This window comes from Equus quagga, chromosome 12 (genome assembly GCF_021613505.1).
Source record: "Equus quagga isolate Etosha38 chromosome 12, UCLA_HA_Equagga_1.0, whole genome shotgun sequence".
NCBI classification, from domain to species: domain Eukaryota; kingdom Metazoa; phylum Chordata; class Mammalia; order Perissodactyla; family Equidae; genus Equus; species Equus quagga.
In genome coordinates, this window is record NC_060278.1 from 28,671,679 (window position 1) to 28,694,187 (window position 22,509).

Here is a 22,509-nt window from a genome sequence, read left to right on the forward strand (position 1 = left end):
GTGAACTTATAACTCTCTGCGATGTAAAATGATGACCACTGAGAGCAGACTCCATGGCCACCATATGCGGACAGAGGCTACTCGCTCTCTCAGACCCTGGTGAGCTCAGGGGCTTCAGGTTTAGAATATCCATTGTTATATCATCCTAATTCATTGCCTCTAAATGCACTTCCTCTGTAACCTAAATACTTCTTTCTACATTTTCAATCTGTTTTCATTTGTTCTATCCCCAAAGTCACCCTCCAATCACATAGCTGATGTATGACTCTAAGAAGAATGGCGGTGCACTCGCATTGTCTACACGTGAGTTAGTGGGAGTTAGTTAGGTGGTTTCTCTTAACAGAATACCTGGTCCAAAGCAGAGTTTCAGGCTGAGAACAAAGGGCATATGCTGGGGTTAGGAGCAGGAGCTGAAAAAAAGACTCACTGTGGAAATGGAGTCAAAATGTAGGAAGACAAATCTTACCATCTTCAAATCACGCCTGGAAATAACAAAACAGCATTCAGGTCCAGATTTAACCCAGTTTCACTAGACCCCGTGTCATGACTCCACTGTTACATTAGAATCGGGTTGTGCTTTATATTACCTAAGAGATTATACTATTTGAAATTCAGAAATTAGTTTTGCAAATAAGTTCTTTTCCTTTATAATTTGAGCTTTTTCTTTTTCCCTTTTCTCTGTCTTTAGCAATGTGTAGATTCACCTTGGAATAGGTGGTAAATCCAGGTATATTTGTGGTAAATCCAGGTGTAGTTGCTGTTAATTGGAGCATCAATGAAAAGTAAAATAGAACAGACTTTCGATATGATATTACAGTTAAAAAATAGTGAGTAGAGTTGGATTTGAAGATGAGCAAATAAAGAAATCCCAGATTTCCCAAAATACCTTGCTTGAAAATCTTAAGTGCCTAGATGTCAACAGCAGGTTGGCACAGAGTGAGAATCAAGATGGGAACCTCAAAAGTGATTATGGGAAAAGAGAAGTAAAGAAATAAAAAGTGACAATGACGCAAAGACACATTAGTGATGAAATGACAATAGATGTGAAAGAAAATATTCCTGGGGGGGAAGAAATATTTAAGGCAGTATTAGAGTATGTATCTGAAAGTACAATAATTCAATTTAGAAGGGACTTTCCTATCCTCTGTCCAAGAATGTCGAGACAGTGGGTGCCGTTACGCTAAATAGTTGTCTCTCTCAGGAGGGGTACAAGCAAATTTAAAACTGCACTGGAGAAGCAATTTTTAAAAATTCCACCCAGAGGGGCTGGCTCCGTGGCCGAGTGGTTAAGTTCGCGTGCTCTGCTGCAAGCGGCCCAGTGTTTCATTGATTCGAATCCTGGGCGCGGACATGGCACTGCTCATCAAACCACGCTGAGGCAGCGTCCCACATGCCACAACTAGAAGGACCCACAACGAAGAATACACAACTATGTACCAGGGGGCTTTGGGGAGAAAAAGGAAAAATAAAATCTTTAAAAAAAAAAAAACATTCCATCCAGAGCTATAATTCATTCACAATGATATCAACCTGACAAAATGTTTCCAGTTCTAACTTCATAGGGCCAGATGAGGTTCTTATTTTTATTCTCTTTATCATATATATTTAACTACCATCTTCTGAACTTTAAAGAGAGCTAAAAAGTGGGAAAGAAGTAGTAGATATCCTTGAGAAAATACATCTGATTTAAAAAAAATTTAGTTCTTACATCACAAATGAAAAATGACAGACCAGTAAGTTTAACAAAACCCTACTGTCTTCCTTCATCAACTCAGTATTGAAGAAGAAGCTTATTTGATGGACCCACTCACTTCCTAGGAAGTGTTCACTGAGACCTCATCATGCCATAAACAGGTGCATGCAGGGAAGCGGCGTGGGGAGCAGACAGCCGGGACCTTGAATCCCCTCTCTGTTTACGCTCTGCTTAGCTCCATTCCATATGTACATTTTTATCTGAAAAGGGGGTTAAAAATACCTGCTCTGCTTATTTCACAGAAGTTTAATAAGGGTAGAATAGATGATTAAGTCCTGAGACCTGTCCAAAAGAGTCAAGTAACTCTCCCAGGACCTGGGCCAATTTCGTGTGATTGTAGAAGAAAGACGCACGTTTGAAACATTTAAGTTACAGACAAAATCGACTATATGATTAAGTGATCAAAAGAGTGATACATAGAAAAAGCGCTATATGGTTTCAGAAAACAGAGGATGCTAATATAGATGGAACTGGTGAGATGATACAGCGCCTTAGAGACCCAGGGCCTTGAAATGCGTTTTTATCTCCAGCCCAAATCCTCATGCTGCGTCTCTAACCTGTTTTCATCTGTTCTGTCCCCAGAGGAAACCTCCAAGGACTTTACTGTTATTAAATCATTCTTCAACCTTCCTGCCTTTTGGTCTCAGGAGCCAGCACCAAGCGCAGAGAACTCAGTTCTGGGTTGGCATGCTCCACTGTCTCATATCTTGTCTGAAGAGAATTATCGCTCTTTGCCACCCTAAAATTCTACAATTCTCTGATTTCTAAGAATGCTTTCTGGAAAACACTCCGTGGACTTCATGAGGCACTTCTGTCACACTCCTTAGTGACTGTCACTTCTTGCCCTCAGCAAAGCCTTCCAAACCCCTACTCTAAGTCCTCACTGTCCTGCTTAATCCCCCTCCCCACCCTGTCTGGACACCCTCACTTTCAGTGTCCCTCATGCTCTCTGGAAAGAAAGCACTCTTGCCATCACAACCATGTTACTTCACATTTTCAAATTTTCTGTGCATATCTCATATGTATTCCAAATACTTTTGATCTTTCCCAGTGGAATATCATCCACTGATCTGTTTAAGGTGCAAGGACCTTTGTCAAAAACTAAGCAAATTTACCATCTGTGTTCCAAGGAGGGCCCTCCACTCTCCTTCTATTGTTATTTAAGTCACTGAACTTTCCTCATGCTTTAATTTAGGGTGGTTAGCATGGCTATGACTTAACCGGTAGCTGTAAAAGCAAAATCAACAAAATAAGGGAAAGGCAATTTGAAAAGAATTCTTTGCTCATAAGAACCTTACCCTGTATTCCCCAAATCAGGTGATGGGGGATGGGTGTCGTCCTTAGAGGACCTCGAAGGAGATGGGAGTGAGGATTTAGAAGACTCTGAATGAATCCACAGGGCTCAGTTTTGGTTAAAAGTGGACTGACCTCAGAGTACCTGAATCTGACCTTCCTCTCAGGGCAGTTCGAATCCCATCTTCTCCCAAAATTCTTTTCCGGGATGTCCCTCCCCTCCGCCACTGGTCTCACTCTCCTCTGAACCAGGATAGCGCCTTTTGTCTTTGCTCCTGATTTCCTCGTTACGACCTGAGCATAGACTGCTATAGATAATTACAAACATATTTTCAAAAGTCCGTCCACATTCACTCTTACCAGCAGTTGCCAGCCATGGAAGGCAGGGGATACATTGCACGTCTCGTTTTTATCAGGGTCTAACACTGAACTCTGTGTCCCACTGATGCCCCATAAATACGAAGTGGGGGCTGGGCAGTGGGTAAAATGGCGAGGTGCACAACCACATGAGAGAGATTGCTCATCTGCAAGCAGGACTGTGCATTTACTAGATAGTTCTGTTAATACGCATCTTGGAGTTGTTCTGAACATTAAATGAATTAATCCATGTAACTCGCTGGATCTGGTACCTGGCACGTGCTATATACTCAGCAGATGCTCATGGTTGCTGGGACTGCCTGTGGGTTTCCTGAAAGGTCAAGGGTGTGCCTTTCATTTCTCCACACACAGGCGTCAAGAACAACACTCCACCCAAAGTGGGAGCTCAGAAAATATTTTTTGAATGTAATAGAATTGAATTGGTGGTAAAGATGCCATAAAAACTCCACATGTTTGACCTCAGAATAAATGACTGATCGAATTCTATGAAACAAAGGCCAGGAGACATCCTGCTTTGGCTGTAATAAGATTTCACTGCAGATGCACTGGTGGTAAGCACAGTGAAATACAGCAGGGTCTGAAGACCAAAAGGAACAGATCATCTGGAATAAAGGAAAAAACGAAGACACGTTCTGAATGTCGTTCTAGAAGAGGAAAATTCCCCTTTTTGAAGATGTAGCACGCACACCCGAGCCTTTATTTGCACGCTGGCTACTGAAACTGTGTCCTACTTTGTTAGAGGTGATTTGTTTTGTTTTGGGGGGATTGGGGGCATTGTTGATGCAAGAGAAAGCACACGCTCCTCTGCTGGGTCTCAGTACTTTGCTACGACACTGCTTCACTTCTGACACCAGATGGGTGGGTTTTTCACACTTCGAGCAATTCTGTGACACCAGCTGGGTGTCCTACAATTGACCTCAATTCTGACACCATCACCTAGAGATAACTTCAGATCCCACAGGTTAAGGTAAGGCCTCAGTCCCATAAGACTGTCCCTAACTTCACCCACTTCTGAAGCCAAACAGAAGTCCAGGTTGTTGCCTGGGCTTCCGACTGATGGACTGTAAATCAGAGGTTCCCATGACCTCCTCTTCAGCTTCAATTAATTTGCTAGAGCAGTTCACAGAACTCAGAAAAACAATTTACTTACTAGATCACTGGTTTGTTATAAAAGGATATGACTCAGGAATAGGCAAATGGGAGACATGCACAAGGCAAGGTGTGGAGGAGGGCCTCGGAGCTTCCATGCCGTCTCTGGGCACACCACCTTCCCAGCACCTCCACATGTCCACCAACCCAAGCTCTCCAGATCTCATCCTTTGCGTTTTTATGGAGGCTCCATTCATAGGCATGCTTGATTAAATCATCGGTCATTGGTGATTGATCCAACCTCCAGCTCATCTCCGCTCCGAGGCAGAGGGGACTGGTTTGAGATTGAAAATTCCACCCCTCTAATCACATGTTTGGTTCCCCTGGCAACCAGCCCCCATCCTTAGGGATTTTCCCAAAGTCACCTCATTGTCATCACCCAGCTGTGGATGAAAGGGGCTTGTTATGAATAAGAAGACAGCCCTTTCACATTTAGGATTCTGGAGCTACTTCAGGAACCTAGGACAAAAGGCCAAATATTATAACAAAAGATGCTCCCATTGCTCTCATTGGTTAGGAAATTCCAAGGGTTTGGGGAGTTCTGTGCCAGAAGCTGGACAAAGACCAAATATATATTCCTTATTATAAATAACAGCACCCAGTTGAGTAAAAACAATTTGAGATATCTTAGAATGCCTGGTGTGTGGGGAAACAAAGGGCAGTTACCACTGCTCTGGTACACATGAATAAACACCCACACTTTCTCGCTGGCCTCAGCCAGGAGCATCTCCAAGGGAAGGGCGGTGTCTCTGAGCTTTCCAGCTCTGCCTGCGGACCGTGGAAGCTACCAGGCCACGCTTGATGGGCAATGAGCCACATCCTCAAAACTGTGCTGCCTTCATTCAGGTTAACACTCTCTACTGATTTATAACTAGGGCGTGATAACTTAGGGGAGAAGGAGGGTTCAAGACACGCCACCGCAAAATACGCAGAATTGGCTTTTTGATTATTTTGCACTGAAAGTAGCCGTAGATGCTGGAAGGGCTCTCTGACCTCCCTCCTGCTACCTAAAGCAGGTCATCAAACTTCCTGTGAGAACCGGGCCGGCTGGCCCTGGACCAGGAAGAGCAGAACATTCTTATGGATGCCAGAATCGACCTGTACAAACACACCTACTGAAACAACCCTGAGCTTCCATTAGTTGCCCCATGATTTCCTGGTCACTGTCCCACAGTTTACTGCCCCAAGCCCAAATCTCTTTTTCCTTTGTCAGTCTCTGCAATTTATCATTCTTCGTTAAAATTGTGTCTAAGTTGTCAAGCCTGTCCGCTTCTTTGGGTGTTCACTCTTATATATGAAGGCCTCCATGTACGCAAACAATCAAAGTCAAATAAAATCTGTACACTCTTCCCCTGTTAATCTGTCTTTTTTCAATTTGATTCTTGGGCCTAGTCACAGAATCCAAGAGGATGGAGGGAAAGCCATCCCTTCTCTCTAGTTCCAAGGACAAAGTTACCTGATCAGCAAAAAACACTACTATGTGTCACCAACCGGGACTCAGAATACTTCCATCAGAGTGACATTTCTTTTGAAAGCACCCATCAACGATAGCTCCCGAGCCACATTTTGTCCTGATTGCCATACTTTAGGCACTTATTTTAATTTGCTTAAGCAGGCGTGATGATTATAAATTGGCTCTTGATTAGCCACAGAGGTATTATCTTCCAATACTTTCTGAAAATAACTAAGGAGAGGAGGTATCTAAATTGTTTATTTTCCCTCATGTTGCTCTGCATTTTCTTTCACTTTTCTACCTCCTGTGACTGACAACCTGGGGGAGATTTTATAAGCTGAAATACTTGATTCACTTCCCCAGCCCTTGAAGGACGGACAGAACAAACTTGGGAAGAAGGAGAGTGAAGTGGCCACTTTGCTGGAAGTGAAGATGATGTGAGCATGGAGGAGGCTCAGGGCAGAGTGAATTCCAGGCAGAAGTGAGCAGGGGGGTGTCCGATGACTCATAGCAGCTCTGGGTCAGGTCCAAGCTGGGGGTTCATGGCTGTTAGCTTATTGTGTGATGAATTTCCAGTACACCCCCCAAGAAGACACCTTGCAGAGCTAATGTTTGAGGGTTCTTTGTTCTACTCTTTCCTCAGTAGTGCACGACGCAGATGACCTGTGCTCCATTCATGTAAAGGCGCACATCATGACCAGCATCTTTACTGTGAGAGCGTTTGTCTTGGTACATTTGGGCTGCCGTAACAAAATACCATAGCCTGGGTGACTTATACACAACAGTCATTTATTTCTCACAGTCTGGAGGCTGGAAGTCCAAGACCAAGGTGGTGGCAGATTCGGTATCTGGTGAGGACCCGCCTCCTGGTTCATGGACCACATCTTCCCACTGTGTCCTCACGTGGTGGAAAGAGCGAGGGAGCTCTCTGTGTCTCTTTTATAAGGACACTAATCCATTCATGGGGGCTCCACCCTCATGATCTATCTCCTCCAAAAGGCCCCACCTCCTAACACCATCACTTTGGGGGTAGGTTTCAACACGTGAATCTTGAGGGACGCAACATTTAGTTCACAACATGCCTCAAGACGCATAGCCCTGAATGTGAGTGCTGGCAACACCCACAGTGACAGGAGAAGGAGACCTGACTCAGGATCTCGGTAACATGTACCCGTTGGCCTAACATTGGAAAGGAAGTAAGGACCCTGGAGCATCTGATAAGCTGGAGAGGAGAAGCCCTTGAGACTCACCTTCAGTCATTCTAATGCAATCCCTCCTGTAGTCAGCCCCCCTTATTTCCAGAAACGTTGCTACCTTTTTCTCTGAGGTTGGCCATCATGCTGTGGGACTGCAAGCTCGAGGATTATAGGCATTAAAATCAAAGATGAAAAAGCCACCTGACCCCAGAGAAGCAAGGCGAAGGATGAGGGAGTGCCTGTGAGGCCTTCTGCTGGCCGCCTCAAGGCTTAGTTAACCGCTTCACCCGGGGACTTTGGGGGACATTCTCCAGGATGGCAGGGACCTTAGGACATCCTCTGCAGTGACCTGTGTCTCCAGGGCTGTCACCATGTGTATCCACTGAACACTTAACGCCATTTCCTCTCGTAACATACTGAGTTCCGACCTTCCTCACAGGGGTCTCCCCAGGACTCCTTCAAGCAAAGAGTGGTCCAGCAAGAGCAGAGGTGGCCCTGTGTACAAAGAGAAGCAGTGGGAGATGCCCATGGAAAAGAGGTGCAATTGCATGTTGTTTGGTTGGTTGTTTATCTATTGATTTGGGGTAGGGTAGTTCTGAGTTGAGAGGAGAGGAGAGGTGAAAGAAAATTCTGGAAAAAAAGAGAGCAAGAGAAAAAACCAGCATCCACCAAGGAGGGTGGAGGAGTTTTAGAATACAGATACCTGAATTTAATTTTAATTCAGTGAAGCTGGTGAATTTTTCACACTTCCTGAGAGGGAGTCGAGAACCATCTTACTTGGATGTCAAGTAAGAATGACGTCCAAGGCTTAGGGGACTTCTGGCCCTGTGGATTACATCAAAATTTGTATTACACACGTATTAATGAATGACCATACTCTGGCAAAACTAAATGTATTAAGTATATCCCAAATAACAAGATCCCAAATAACAAGTCATTGAAAAACTACGACAGAGGAGAGGAGGGGAAGAGAAGGAGGTGGGGGGGGGGGAGGAGGGAGCAGAGCAGCAGAGACCCTGGCAGCAGTCTGACCCCACGAGGCCTGGAGTATAAATCAGCCTCCAGTAGTCTCCATCGAGGGTGCCGGAGTTGGACATCCATATCCAGCCTCAGCAACCTGTCCATTGCTGGACAAGGTGCCAGGGGAAGTAGATTCTGAGGCCCTCAGCTGTTTGCCCTGCAGGCAACAGTTCCTGTCGCCTGGGGGCCTGCAAGAGAACCTCAAGTGCTCACTCTGGAAGCAAGACAAGGGTCTATGCCTCAGATTTAACTGTATAATCATTTCATTTATGCTTTCAGTTTTTCTTATGGAATTGAATGGATGCTAGAGAATATCAGTGAATGTTTATTTTTAAATAGTATTATTTAATCAGCCAGGATGTCAGACCTGAGAAATAAAGGGTGGTTATTTTCATCACAATAAGTTTTTTTCGACCTTTAATGAGCAGTTACCGTAAAAGTTGAATGACATGTGGATTCAATTTTGCTAATGATTTAAAGAAAGTAGAGGAATTAGATACATGAGTGGAATAGTTGAATTAGAATCCAAATATATCAGGAGAGACCCATGCATTGGGGTCAGAAGAAATAGGATCAGTTACATAAAAATAAACGTGATCCTTTCAGAGGCAGCTCTGAGGTAATGACTCGCAACACATGCCCGGGGGCAGGACCACCCGTGTCTTCATGTCTGTTCCAGGATGCTACTGTGCGACCATTACTGAAACTCACTGTGATTCTGTGGGCTCATCTGCTGAGTGGAGATAGTAGTACCTATCTCAGGGTGGTGGTTGTTGGGGTTAAACGAGATAGTGTATGGAATGTGCTTAGAACTCAAGCATAGGCTCAAGAAGTACTACGCAGCAAGTAAAGTCATCTCTTCCCCACAAACCAGCAGTGGAAGTGAAAGAGGTGACAAGGCGGGGGCTAGCACGTCCTTACCAGTGGGATGATGTCATAACCAAAGTCACGTGCAACAGAGTGATTATTTGCAAGGCCAGACTACATGTAATGCCAGACACCATGACAGAAATGTTATACATGTATTATTTCCAATCCTAAAAATCAGGTACTACTATCTATACATTTATGGCAACAGAGATTCAGAAAAGTTGTCATCCAGTAAATGGGTAAACCAGAATTTGAAGCTGAATTTGACACCTTAAGATGGAAATTGAAAAACTGATACTTATTCAAGGGTGGAAAATGGAACAGTCAGAAATCATGAAACTAGGACATACTCAGATAAACAAACCACAGCAAAACTCTCATCACAGCGGTCTGGAGAGGAAGCCATTTTTGTCAGAAGTACTGTGATGGGTAAAACATGTGTAACAGAGTTGATGGTGAGGTGAAGACTTAGAATGTCCCTGTGAACCTTAGATTTTGATAATTCTACATCTTTCTATGTAGATATCAGAAAGTAAATATTGTCAAGAAGGAATTTAATCTTGGAGAGGTAGTAAAGCCATCTACCTTCTCTACTAAAATTCTCAAGGCAGAGAGAGACTCTGTTGAAAACAAGACTCAATGAGGCAAACACTGGGAATATTCTAAGTCAGGGCATCTGGTTCAAATTAATTTCAGTAGCAGGAGAAAAGCATCAATTACACACTAAAATGGACTTAATGTTATTAGTGTGGAACATGGGGAGACCAATCACGATTTACTTCAGTGGGCTTAGGTGACCTCAACACCAGAGCATCTCAACTCAACCCCAGTGGGGCTGCCATTGCCTCAGAAATCCCTGCTCAGCGCTCACAGGCAGGCGAACTATCGATGCGTGCAGTATATCCCAAAAGAACAAGTCTTTGAAACACTACCACTTCTACCATTCTGACACCAATTCCCATGTGTGGTTTTTTTTAACACATTGCCAAGCAACTCTCTGACATCCATTGGCTGTCTTGCGATTACACTCGATTCTGACATTACCTACCTGGAGAGAGCATCAGATTCCACAGGTTAGGGACTGGGTCCTACATGACTGCCCCTCCCTCTTCCTGGCCGCTTCAGCTGTCAATCATAAGTCCAGTTTGTCACCAGTGCTTCTGACCAACTGGCTATAGATCCGAGGTTCCCACAACCCTACAGAATTCAGAGAAACAGTTTATTTACTAGGTTATCACTTCGTTATAAAAGAATATAACTCAGGAACAGACAAATGGAAGAGATGCATAGGGTAAGTTATGGGGAATGGGTGCAGAGCTTTGATGTCCTTTCCAGGCTCACCACCCTCCCCAAATCAACACGTGTTCACCAATCAGGAAGCTCTGTGAACCCTGTCATTCTGGGGTTTTATGGGGCCGTCTTTACATATGCACGATTGATTGAATCGTTGGCCAGTGGCAATTGATTTAACTTCCAGCCCCTCTCCCCTCCCTGGTGGTCAGTGGAGTGGGACTAAAAGTGCCAACCCTCTAATCGCATGGTTGGTTCTCCTGGCAACCAGCCTCCAGCCTTAGGTGAGGACCAAAAATCACCTTGTTAACATAACAAAAGACACCTTGATCTTTCACTTAGGACATTCCAAAGGTTTTAGGGGCCCTGTGCCAAAAATGGGGGAGAAGACTAAGTATAGATTTCTTATTTCAATCACAATATCACAGCATCATTAATCCAAGACTTTGAGCCATGGTGAGAATGGTCCTCGCCAGCTGCTGCCCCAGTATCACAGGGAATGTGTCAGTGCACAGACACCCAGAACATCGGCCTGAGGGAGCAAGCACCCTGCTCTGCCCTGACCGCTGGTGGTGCTCCAGCTTCCTCTCCGATCCTCAGTTTCCCCGTGTGTCTGAGGGACTGTCACAGACAGTGAATAACCAGATAATGCATGCAGTGTTGGAAACAGAGGCAGTCCACAGGAAACAGTAACTGTCATATTGTTAAAGCATCTGCCCCTTTAAGGTGATTTCCTCTTTTCATGTTATTTTGTCTTATTTTGCTGTAAATCTGATATCTAACCAAAGATAGCAAGTTCCATCAGTCAATATTTTATAGTTTGGTCTTTTATTTTGACATCGTCTAAAACCCTCTGCAGGGTACAGATGTGTTCAATAAATCGGTGAATTAAAGGGAGTTTCATGTTAATAGTGTTAGCATTTACTAGGCATTTTCTTGGTGCTGGGCCCTCTGCTAAGTGTTTAACGTGCTCAAACTCATTTAATCTCCATCAACGGCCCTGAAATGTAAGTTCTCCATGAATGAAATGCATTTTTTGATGAGTTACAAGGATGCTGCGTTCGTTGCCATAGCAACAGAGGTCTGGGAGCACAAATCCGATTTTAGAAGACATAATCATTGTTTTGTTCCTCTTTTCCATCTCAGTTCTAACGTGCCCTTCAAGGTATTCACACGGAGATGGCTGTGGCTTGAAGCCTGCCCCAAGGAGACTTTTGTCAATGATGTTTATTGGTTCCCTGGATGGGAAGTAGATGTTCTGAATCCAGACCCTCAAACACTGTGTGGCACTGATTCATGAACTGAGACAGACCTCGGGGGTTCTCGGATCATGCCTGAGACACATGAGACCAAAGGAAGAAAGGGGTATTCGGGGAGTTTGGCTTTAATTCAATTGTTACCTGATTGATAGCGTTAGTTTTATAGCAATAGCATGATGTAGTATGGAGAGTTCAATGGCTGCACGAACGCTACATTTAAACTTTGAGCTTGCAACAAGCAGCTGCTGACCGACCCCCCAGACCACCATGGGTTTCTGCTCGGGCTCTTTGACAGCCCAGAATGTGTTGCAGATATCTCTGGCATGCTAGCAGCCCCCTTTGGAAAAGGAATCGAGTCTAGGAGCACCACAGTCAATAGGTAGGAATTGATTCACCTGTGCCCTTCCCGCTCCAGTTTGTAATGAAGCACTAATAGTCATCCCAGGTCGAATGGAAGAATGCATGCAGCTGAGCAAAAATTGATGAAGAGATGTATACCAATTTATAGATAAAAATCTGTTCATACGTGCCACAGCGTTCTAATTTTTTAACGTTATTGAAGCTAAAACACACTATTTTCTTCTACATTTTTGTTGTGGTGAAATACATATGGCATAAAATTTACCATTTTAACCACTTTTAAATGTACAGTGCTGTGGCACTGAGTACATTCACGTTGCTGAGTAGCCTTCACCGCCGCCCATCTCCAGAACTTTTTCATCTTCCCCAGCTGAAACTCTATCCCCACCAAACACACACATCTTGCCCTATGTTATAGCAGTTTTCACAATAGACACACTACATGAGGATTCTTAAAGCATTCGTCCATATCTCAGTCTCTAACATGATGGCGTATCCATACCAGGAGATGTATGCTGAGGTCTTTAAGACATTGTCTGTGAAAACGTGTCATATGAAACCTATCAGGATGAAAAGTGACTGAGACTTTATTGATAAGGAGGTGTGCTGAGGTTTATTGTAGCTCCATAAGAAAGTAGATACCAAGCTTGAAATCCGATTAAAAATTACATGACTAGGCAAAAAATTAAAGGAAAGAAAAGGAATTATGTCTAAAAGAAGCCAGAAAGGAAAGTGGATGGGGCTGCTTGAGATAATAGCATCCCACAGGAATATGGTCCAGGTTAGTGGTTCGCATGTCAATCTTGGGCTCAAAATGAGTTACGTGGAGTTACTGTTATTACTGTCATTATTTTGTGTTATAATCTTTTCATCCCTCACTGGCATCCATGGACTGATTTTGTAACTTCGTGGATGATGCTTTAAGTGGGAAGAAAATGGCGACACCAAGTAAGGTCTGTATCACAGTATTGGCAACGGGCCCTCCCAGATGGGGCCCAGCATTGATCTTGTATTTACCAAAGGCAGTTACGTGGAGAATTGTGTCTAAAAAAATCATAGAACTGAGTTCAATATATATTTTTGAAGGAGAATAACTTTGATTCCAGGATTAAATCTTCTGACTCTTTTTTTCTCTCCCATGTGGATGGACTTTTCGACGTTTCAGAACACTTTTCATTCACTACAGATCCATTGTTCTATCTGCTCCTGAGAACGGTCTGCAAGACCTAGAGAGAAGAGCTGTGCATTACTAAATATTGCTATTTCAACAAGACTGTGTCCACGAGAATATTAATACTAAGCTAATAATAAAAAGAATTGATGTAGCATTTGCAACATAAACTTTTTAGTTTGCAGCATCTTTTATTACGTTCTCCATTTGGTCAAGAAAACATTTTGAGTACCGAATGTTCATTATTCGATGCTGCTAACCTAAGCTTTATCTTCTGACATAAATTTATGAGTAAGTGCCCAATACATGGATTAACAAAACAAAGCAAAGGTCTACAGGACTCTTTCCTCTTGGGTGGACAAGGCCTCTTGTATAGTACCTCATTTAGAGAAAATGGTCCAAAAATATTTGCCAAGTGAAATAATTAGAGAACAGCTGTTTGAGTCTGGTTACAATAAACTCTACAGGGGAATGTTTTTTGTCTCATCTAGGTAGTATTCTCTAAACTTAAAAAATTATTTTTGCTATTTATATTATTTGAAATAGTGGTAAAATAAGAAACAAGGAGTTGAACTGAGCTGCATTGTCAAATGAAGTCCTTTTTTTAAAAATAAAAACATACAAAAGATAAAAATAGGGGCAGCCATAGATTTACTATCACAAAATATTTGCTTGCTAATATTTTGGGCATATTTTTAGTCTTTTTTAATGCATATTTTATATAGTAATTATAATGCTGTGTTTTTCACCACACATGAGCACATTTTTGGGAAATTTGCACACATTTTAATGAGTTTTTGCTTTTTAGTTGCCTAAATGTGTCATGCCGTAACTATTCATTTTTACACTGTTGAAAATTTAGATCATTTACTTTATTTTTATTACTATTATAAATACAAGATGATAAAGATTTTGGCATACATCTTGTTTTTCCACGTGTTGAGATTATCATCTTAGAAAGACTCCTCGAAGTAGGAAGACTGAATCAAAGATTACAAACATTTAAGATTCTTGCCAATTAGCTTTCTTAAGTAAATAAGTAATTTTCTCAAGTGAATAAGGCTTATACTTATTTATAAGCCCATCAGCAACGTATCTGAGCACTCTTTTTTTTCTTTCTTTTTTTTTTTGAAGGTTAGCCCTGAGCTAACATGACTGCCAATCCTCCTATTTTTGCTGTGGAAGACTGGCCCTGAGGTAACATCTGTGCCCGTCTTCCTCTGTTTTACATGTGGGACACGTGCCACAGCAAGGCTTGATAAGTGGTGTGTAGGGCTGTGCCCGGGATCCAAATTGGCGAACCCTGTGCCGCCAAAATGGAGTGCTCAAATTTAACTGCTGTGCCACCAGGTCGGCCCCCTGAGCACTCATTTTTTAATTATAAAATTTAAAGGTTAAAAAAGGAGATATTATTTTTTAATATTGAGCAGCTACGATGGTTAATTTTATGTGTCAACTTGACTGGGCCACAGGGTGCCCAGACATTGGTCAAACATGATTCTCGGTGTTTCTCTGAGAGTGTTTTTGGATGAAGTGAACATTGGGACTAGTAGACTGAGTCTACCAGATGGCGCTTCCTAATGTGGGTGAGCTTCGTCCAGTCAGTCAAAGGCTTGAATACAAGAAAACGCTGATGTTACTCCGAATAAGAGGGAATTCCTCCTGCTTGACAGCCTTTGGACTGAGACATTGGCTTTTCCTTGAAACTGAAACCAACTCTTCTTGGGTCTTGAGCTTGCTGGCCTTCAGACTGGAACTACACGCTTGCCTCTCCTGGGTCTCGAGCGTCCAGACTCACCTGCAGATCTTAGGACTTGCTAGCCTCCGTGATCACATGAGCTGATTCCATCTAATACATCTATCTATCTATCCATCTAGCTAGCTAGCTAGCTATCTGTCTATCTATCTATCTATCTGTCTGTCTGTCTGTCTATCTATCTATATATCTATCCCTCCATCTATCTATCTATCTATCTAGCTATCCATCTATCTATCTACACACTGACACATACATACGCATACACATCCTTTTGGTTCTATTTCTCTGGAGAACTCTAAGACGACAACTGCAAACAGTTTTCTGCATATTTGCTCTATTTCCTTATTTTTAAATGATCTGTTCATGCTCTGCGGCTGTGTATATATTAGGGCATGCTTGTTGATTGCTACAAACTAAATTCTACACCTTTTTATGGTGTTTGCGAGTAACCCTTCCACTCCCTCACCAACGCATCTCCCTGAAGTCCCTGGAAACTCTATCAGAAGTGATAATTTTAACTAAAACTTAACACAAAGAAATTCTGATTCAGAAAACAAGAAAAGAATGAACAACTGGAGTACGTAGGACATGGCTCTTCTTCCTCTGGGTCAAAAAAGGAAAAACAAACAACAAGGAAAGAGAAAGAAGCAGCAGTTTCTGTGGTTAGTCCACTCTGAATGGCTGCTCTTCCGGCTTTGTTTCACGGCCAAAACCCGGAGGCGGGACCCAAGTTCTCCAGCAACGCACTCGACTCCCACCATCACACAGGCACTTGACAGAACCATGGGGTTGGCTTTTATTTGTCTTGGAGAGACTTTGTCCATAAAAATAGCTAACTCTGAAAGCCATTGTCTAGAGGAACAAATGCATTGATGTTACAATCCACAACAGCTAGAATGGATCATTAATTGGGGTAAATAGATAAAGAAAAGGAACAAATAGTTCCTTTTCTAAATCATGTGAAGGTGATCAGCTGGAAGCATTGGGGGAGTGGCAGGTTTCAGGGCAGGAGATCCGTCCAGGGCTCCTTTCCAGGCGGACCTCCAGCCCGGGGACTACCCCCCTTACAGTGTTAGTTCCTCCCAACTCCAAGCTTTGGGAAATAGGGACAATAAGATGTCTCTGTAGCTTTTCCTTCAGTCTACCACCTGGACCTTTCCTGTATATCACAGCCATCTGTCCATTGACCAGTTGACAGGAGGTTTCTGCCAGCCGTTGGCTGTTGTCTAAACCTGGGAAGCTGAAAGAGAAGCAAAACAACTCTGAAAACCAGCAAGAATGGTTTCTAACCTCTGCTGTGGTTCGCAAGGATTTATTTAGCTGCTTCTGGTTTTCTAGGCAGAATTTCCTTGAAACACTAAAAAGTTCTCCACTTTTACATAAATCAGACCAAAACAGTTCCTGGCCTCCCTTCCTATTGTTCTCCTCGTGGCTGGCCATGAGGGTTGCATGTCAGGGACACACACAGCCCAGGGCCCGTGGGGCCTAGCACTTCCTCCCTGGCTCTCCCCCGCGTATAGCTAGATTAGGAGAGGACCGCCCCCCACACACAGCTGCCTGTCCACAATGTAAACAGAGTGAGTCTTTACATAATGGCTTGAACTCTACCATCCAAACAGAATGTCTCAGCATGCATCGCTGACCTTCACCTCCAGAAATATAAACACTGGAATTATGAAAGCCAGAAGGAAATAGAATTCTAGCTGTAAAACCCAACTGGCCAATTACTAGCCACAGTCGGTGTGATCATTCATTGCTTTTTCCTGAGACTAAAATTAAAACTATTATTATTTCCCTCACTTAATGGTTTAAGTTTAACCAACAATTATAAATATTTTAACAGCCTAAAGAAAGACATTTTCTTAATACGAGCTCATTCAAAATATAGGATAGTAATTAAAGAAAAGCACTGGTGTTTATGGTGTTATAATCCCTCTATTAAAATGAGCTATGTATGAAAAAATGTATATCATAAATGGTGATTAGGGTCAGGGGAGAGAATTATCCATTTTAAGCTAAATATAGATAATTCAGGTGTTTCTCATAATAGCACATGCTATCTTGAATGTTTGATATAATTCATAACACAAAGAAACTGATACTATTACCAAGGCAGTCATAAAAATATTTCTAGTTTCCATTCTGTACTGCAGAAATGCTGGTAATTATTTAAAGCAAGAGCTTTTTTTTTTCTTTCTGAAATTATTGTAACAAAACCACTTCCTTTAAAGATGCATAATGAAATGCAGGCCACTGCTCGTTGCAAAACACATCTGTGCAAATTGCTAAAGAATCTAGCCTCACGTTTCATTTCTTTTTTAAAATGCGTGTCTTGTGCTCTAATGTTCACTGGAAAGTGCTTCCAGATCTGCAGGAGAAAATTTTGTATGGCATATTACTTTAGGTAGAACATTGATTTGGGGGGGAAAAATTACAACTAAACCCTAAAAAAAAAGATTGTACAGTGACGTGATTGTACGTATATGGCCTCAGATATTTCTTTATTAGTTATTTGTACACCTCTGCTTCCACAAGAGATTTGAGACTGCCTTAACAAAAACCACACAGATAAAAGAGAAACAAAGGCAATTAACAGAAGACTGAAAAGATGAGGGTCAAGCAGCTGATTTGCACAGACCCCTCCAGGAAGAGTGGAATTCTATACCATGTCACTTCTCCGGAGGACACCAGCCTAAGAAAGAAGCTGGGGCAGTAATCACAGGCCTGAGGTCACTCCAGCCACTTGCAATCGATTTTCTCATCCCTCAGCAGCAAGAGGGACTGGAAGAACAATGGGAGGAACAGAGGGAAAGAAAACACCCCAGACAAGCAAGAGATGTATTGTTCAGGTATGGTGCGTGACCATGGGCACCAGGGCTGGAAGTGTAAACCCGTGCTTCGCCTCAGAAAGTTCACAGTCTATAACACAGGGAGGGTACTATCGAGTCCTGAACAAGAGATGCAGTGCAAAGCTGGAGGAGGGCACTGGGCAGCAAGAAGCCACTATACGGGGCAGGTGAAGCATGAGGAGGAGAGGAGGAGGGTGGTGCAGGCACTGACGCTGCACGCCAATCTTTCCCTGATTCCTGGAGCTGTGAGATGCAGCTGCTGCCCCTGTCCTGTCCTCATCTCCACCGCTGGCTCTCCTGCTCCATCCTTCTTCCTGCTAAACCCCCGGAGGCAAGATTTTTGAAGTACCAAGCTGAAAGAATTCTCAAAAGTACCAGGCTTGGAAATGGCTGAATTATTAAGGTAGATCATGCCTTCATCTCTCGTCCCACCCGTGGTAGTAATGTCAGTGTCTTCTCACTGGTCAACCTCCGAGGAAAGCAACGGAGGAGTGCCGACTCTGGGCTCCTTCTGCCGGTCTAGGGTTCCTGAGGGGCCCCTGAACTCTCAGAACTTCGGTTTTCATGCTGCGAAGTGACGGGTAGAGTCTAGTTCTGAGGGTCTTTGTGGGGTTTCCTCAACCCAGTCATGCATTTTTTTCATCTAACTTCGGTTTCTTCAGCTTGTGTAATTGAGTCCATTATTCACGACAATCATCAGCCGCCTTGACCCCCCGAGCCCTGTCCCAGGGTGATCTGAATAATTATCATCAGTCCTGCCTGAGCCTTCACTCCTGCCTCCCTTCCTCTTCTTTTGTAGACTCGGCTTTCCATACCTTTGATCAAATTTGCTCCTGTCGTAGGCTTTCTGCAGCTTCTCCACGTCCTCATGTGCAGTACCATGACCATCCATGATGGTTCAGTAGGTTCTGAATAAAGCCAGGTATTTTTGACTGTCCTTGTCCTGACTCTTTCTAGCCACCTTTGTGACCTAGAAGACATCATTTATCAAAATCGAATGTACTGTTTATAAACAACTTGTCTCTCTGGGTTACATGTTGGATAAGAACTTATGAACTTTAGAGGCTTCCTCAAGCTTAAATAGCATTCATTTATTTGTTTACTTATGTATTTATGCGGCCAATAAATAGTTATTTAGCACTTACTCAACTTGGGGTACTATACTAAGTGCTTTTATAGGATGGGGAGAATTGGACCCGAATGCTAGGGGATGGGATGGAGAAAGGTGGGGAGGTTTAGCAGACTCAACAGGAAATGGTAACTGATCAGATATGGGCATAAAGGAAATGAGAAATTAAGAATGGCTTGTAAGTTTGGAGTCTGACCAACTAAAGTGATGGTGGGCTGTTCACTGGGAGGAGTGGGGACTAGAAAAGTACTGTTATCCTGCTTATCTATTCATTTATTTATTTACTAACTTACTTAGCTTGACAGTTTTCCTTTCGTCCATACTAAATTTGTGCAATCTATTAGCCCAGTAAAGATGTCAAGTATGTAATGAATTCCTGAATCTGGAACTCGGAAGAGGAGTCTTGACTAGAAATTCAAACAGCTATTCATTTGCATAAAGATGTTTTTCAGAGCCATACCTCTGAATGAGGTTACCTGGGAGGAGAACGCTATTAGAGAAGAAAGGGGGATCAAGAATCTATCTTCCTGATATTTAGAGTTTGAGAAGATGAGGAAGAGCCAGCAAAATAGACTCAGAAGAAGTAGCCAATAAATTAGAAGAAAAATCAGGAAATAATAGAGTCTCAAGAGGAAAAGTATAGTTAACTACATCAAATGCTCCTGAAAGTTCAAACAAAATAATTCTGAAGAGATGAGCATTGAATTTTGCAACACAGAGAACATTGTTGGCCTGAGGAGACCAGTTCCCCGCGGAATCATAGGAACAGAAGCCTCAACAAGGTTATGTTAAACTTAATGTATGAGTAATAAGAAGGCACGATATCTCTGTCTATCTATTCATCTACCTATCTATCTATCATCTATCTATCCATCCATTCTATCTACATCCATCTATCTGTTCATCCATCCAACCATTCATTTATCCCTCATCAATCTATCCATCTATTCATATATCCGTCTATCCATTCATCCATCCATCCATTCATCCATTCTATCTATTCTATATATCCACCCATCCATTTTTCTGTTCATCCATGTATCCATTCATCCATCCTCCATCAATTTATCCATCTATCCACCCAGCCTTCCATCCATCCATCCATCCATCTATCTGTCTATCTTTCTACGCATCAGGAGAGAGCACTAGCTTAGAAAGACAGTGAAGTCTTGTCCCCTATTAGGCAAGCACTCTCTGAATTAATTGTTACACACCCAAGTGAATATATCTGATAAGGAGTGGAAACTCAAGAAAGAGATTAGGTTTGATATAACGATATGGGAGACAGTCAATTCCATAGGGTGGGGTGGAATCACTGAAGGAAAGACTTCAAGGGAAGGGAGGAGAGATTTATGAGGGAAAGCCAAGTGGTCAAGGATGGAAAGAGAGTAGTGAAAGGAGCCAGAGAGTAGATTTAAGCTTTCATCAAAGATCTAATCCAGGGAACAGGCTGACAAACTGCAAGAGCACATTTCAGAGGTTATTTAAGCAAATTCAAGTCAAGCTGCAGGATGCAAGAAGTAAAATATCCCCTATTGTGACTTGTTCATTGTGCAAGAAGCATCACACACCCTCAGGCTGCAGCCCTGTAGCACTTCCACAAACCGAGTGAACCAAACGTGGCCGTCCTCTTGCTCTATGACTAAGCCAGGAGACAGCGCAGAGCTTCTGAGAGTTCCTGCAGCATGACAGCCCCTCCGGAGGGCTGACCAGCCTTCTTTCTCATAAATGGTAAGCTATTCTCCTCCTGAAAGATCATCCCAAGGGGTGGGATGAAAAGTGCCTGGAGAGTTACATCAGGAGCCGCTTGCGGTTTTTCTCTGAGAAAAGATATGAAGTTGGAAGAAGAAACAAAGCCGAGGAAAATGGGGATGAAAAGTGGGAAAAAATGAAATATCTTTTGATTTGCTTTCAGTAATTCAAAATTGTCCATGAATAGTTGTTCGACCTAAGAGTTCTACCTTGGGTGGGTTGGAAGAGTGCAATTGATTGGGTTCCACGCCGTGAACAATGATCGAGCTCTCTTCCCGTGTGAAACCCTTCCACAGTCTCTGGAACCCAGACTCCAGCTCAGCCCTGGCAAGAACTCCCAGGATCACAAACAACTCTGGGAGGGAAACAAGCAGCCAGCTGGCCAGTCTGCCCACTAGGAATCCATCCCATAAGACCCTCAGTCACAGCCATCCAACACCACGTCTCCCCGTCCCCCAGCCCTCAGGCATCCCTTCTAACACCTCCTTCCTTTCTCTCTGAGAGCCCTTCTCTCCAAGCTTTCCCTCTGGGACACCTGGCACGATCCACTTCTGGCCTGTAAGGCTGGGAAAACCAAAGCCTATGCAATTCCAGGCTGTTATCATCGTCCCTCTACTTCCTGCTGTCCTTGCTTCTCAGCTCAGACAATGAGCACAGAGGCAGCCACCGTCTCGTGTGAGGATGGATGAGGGGACAGAGAAGAAAAGCAACACTAGCCAACGTCTCAGAAAACATTCTATCGCCACACAGCACATCCCAACTTCAACTTCCCCTCAGCTGAAAATGACTGCTGTCTGATCACCACACTACAACCAGCTTTGTGGGCTTCGTTTCCCTGACCTTCTCGCGTTTCTTGTCCTCAGACACCCCCATCACCTCCTGTCACCCCAACAACACCTTCTCTCCTCCAATTTCATTCTGCCACACTGTGTCTCATTCCACAACAACAGAAAACCGTGTCTCATTCCACAACAACAGAAAACCGCTGGTCCTTAGACACTTCTCTGGAAAAATACCGTTTTAGGCAAAAGAAGATTCTCTTCCCTGAAAAAGTTGATTCAATAAACACCAAACAAACTGAGAAGTCACTCAGATATATGGGTCAGTTAGCCAGTCACTATTCAAAAAAACTTCAGTGAGAGAATTTCACATCCGGACATATGATGTTTGGAAGGATGCCTGGGAGCCCTTCTTCCAAACCAGACTGGCTTTATAAAGTCACTTAGATTGTATGAGTGGGAAGGATGTTCATTAGCAAAACCTCAATAAAGGCTGATGTAGTTATTTCCATGACAGCTCGGTCTGAAGACCTAGGCACCGCCCGGATAGGCGTCTCCGAGAACTGAAAACGTGGGGGTTTGCAGTGAAATGACTTTTAGCTGCAGAAATTTGTGACTTTTATAACTAGATAAGAAAGATAGAATTTAATTAATTTTAGCATAAAACAGAAGAACCATGTCCTGATCGCCATAGATACTAACACATCCATTTTCAAAGGAAATCGGCTAGGATTACCACGTGTAAGTCATTTATGTTCAGTTTTCCAAGATGTTCTTCTCAACGCACAACATGACTATCCACATTTCTAGTTAGCTAACCAGCTCTCAGGAATGGTCTCAATATATTTTTATAAAAATTAACTGATGTTACTACAAATAAATATACCTGTGGGCCAAAACCTTTGATAGGAGTTTTTTTAACTAGTGGCCCCATTTTAGAATCTAAGTATTATATGATAAGAGATTCAAAGTTCTTACCATGCTTGAAATTTTTTTTCTATTTTAACTGAGATCTTTACTAAAATAATGAAGAATTTATTTAGTCAATG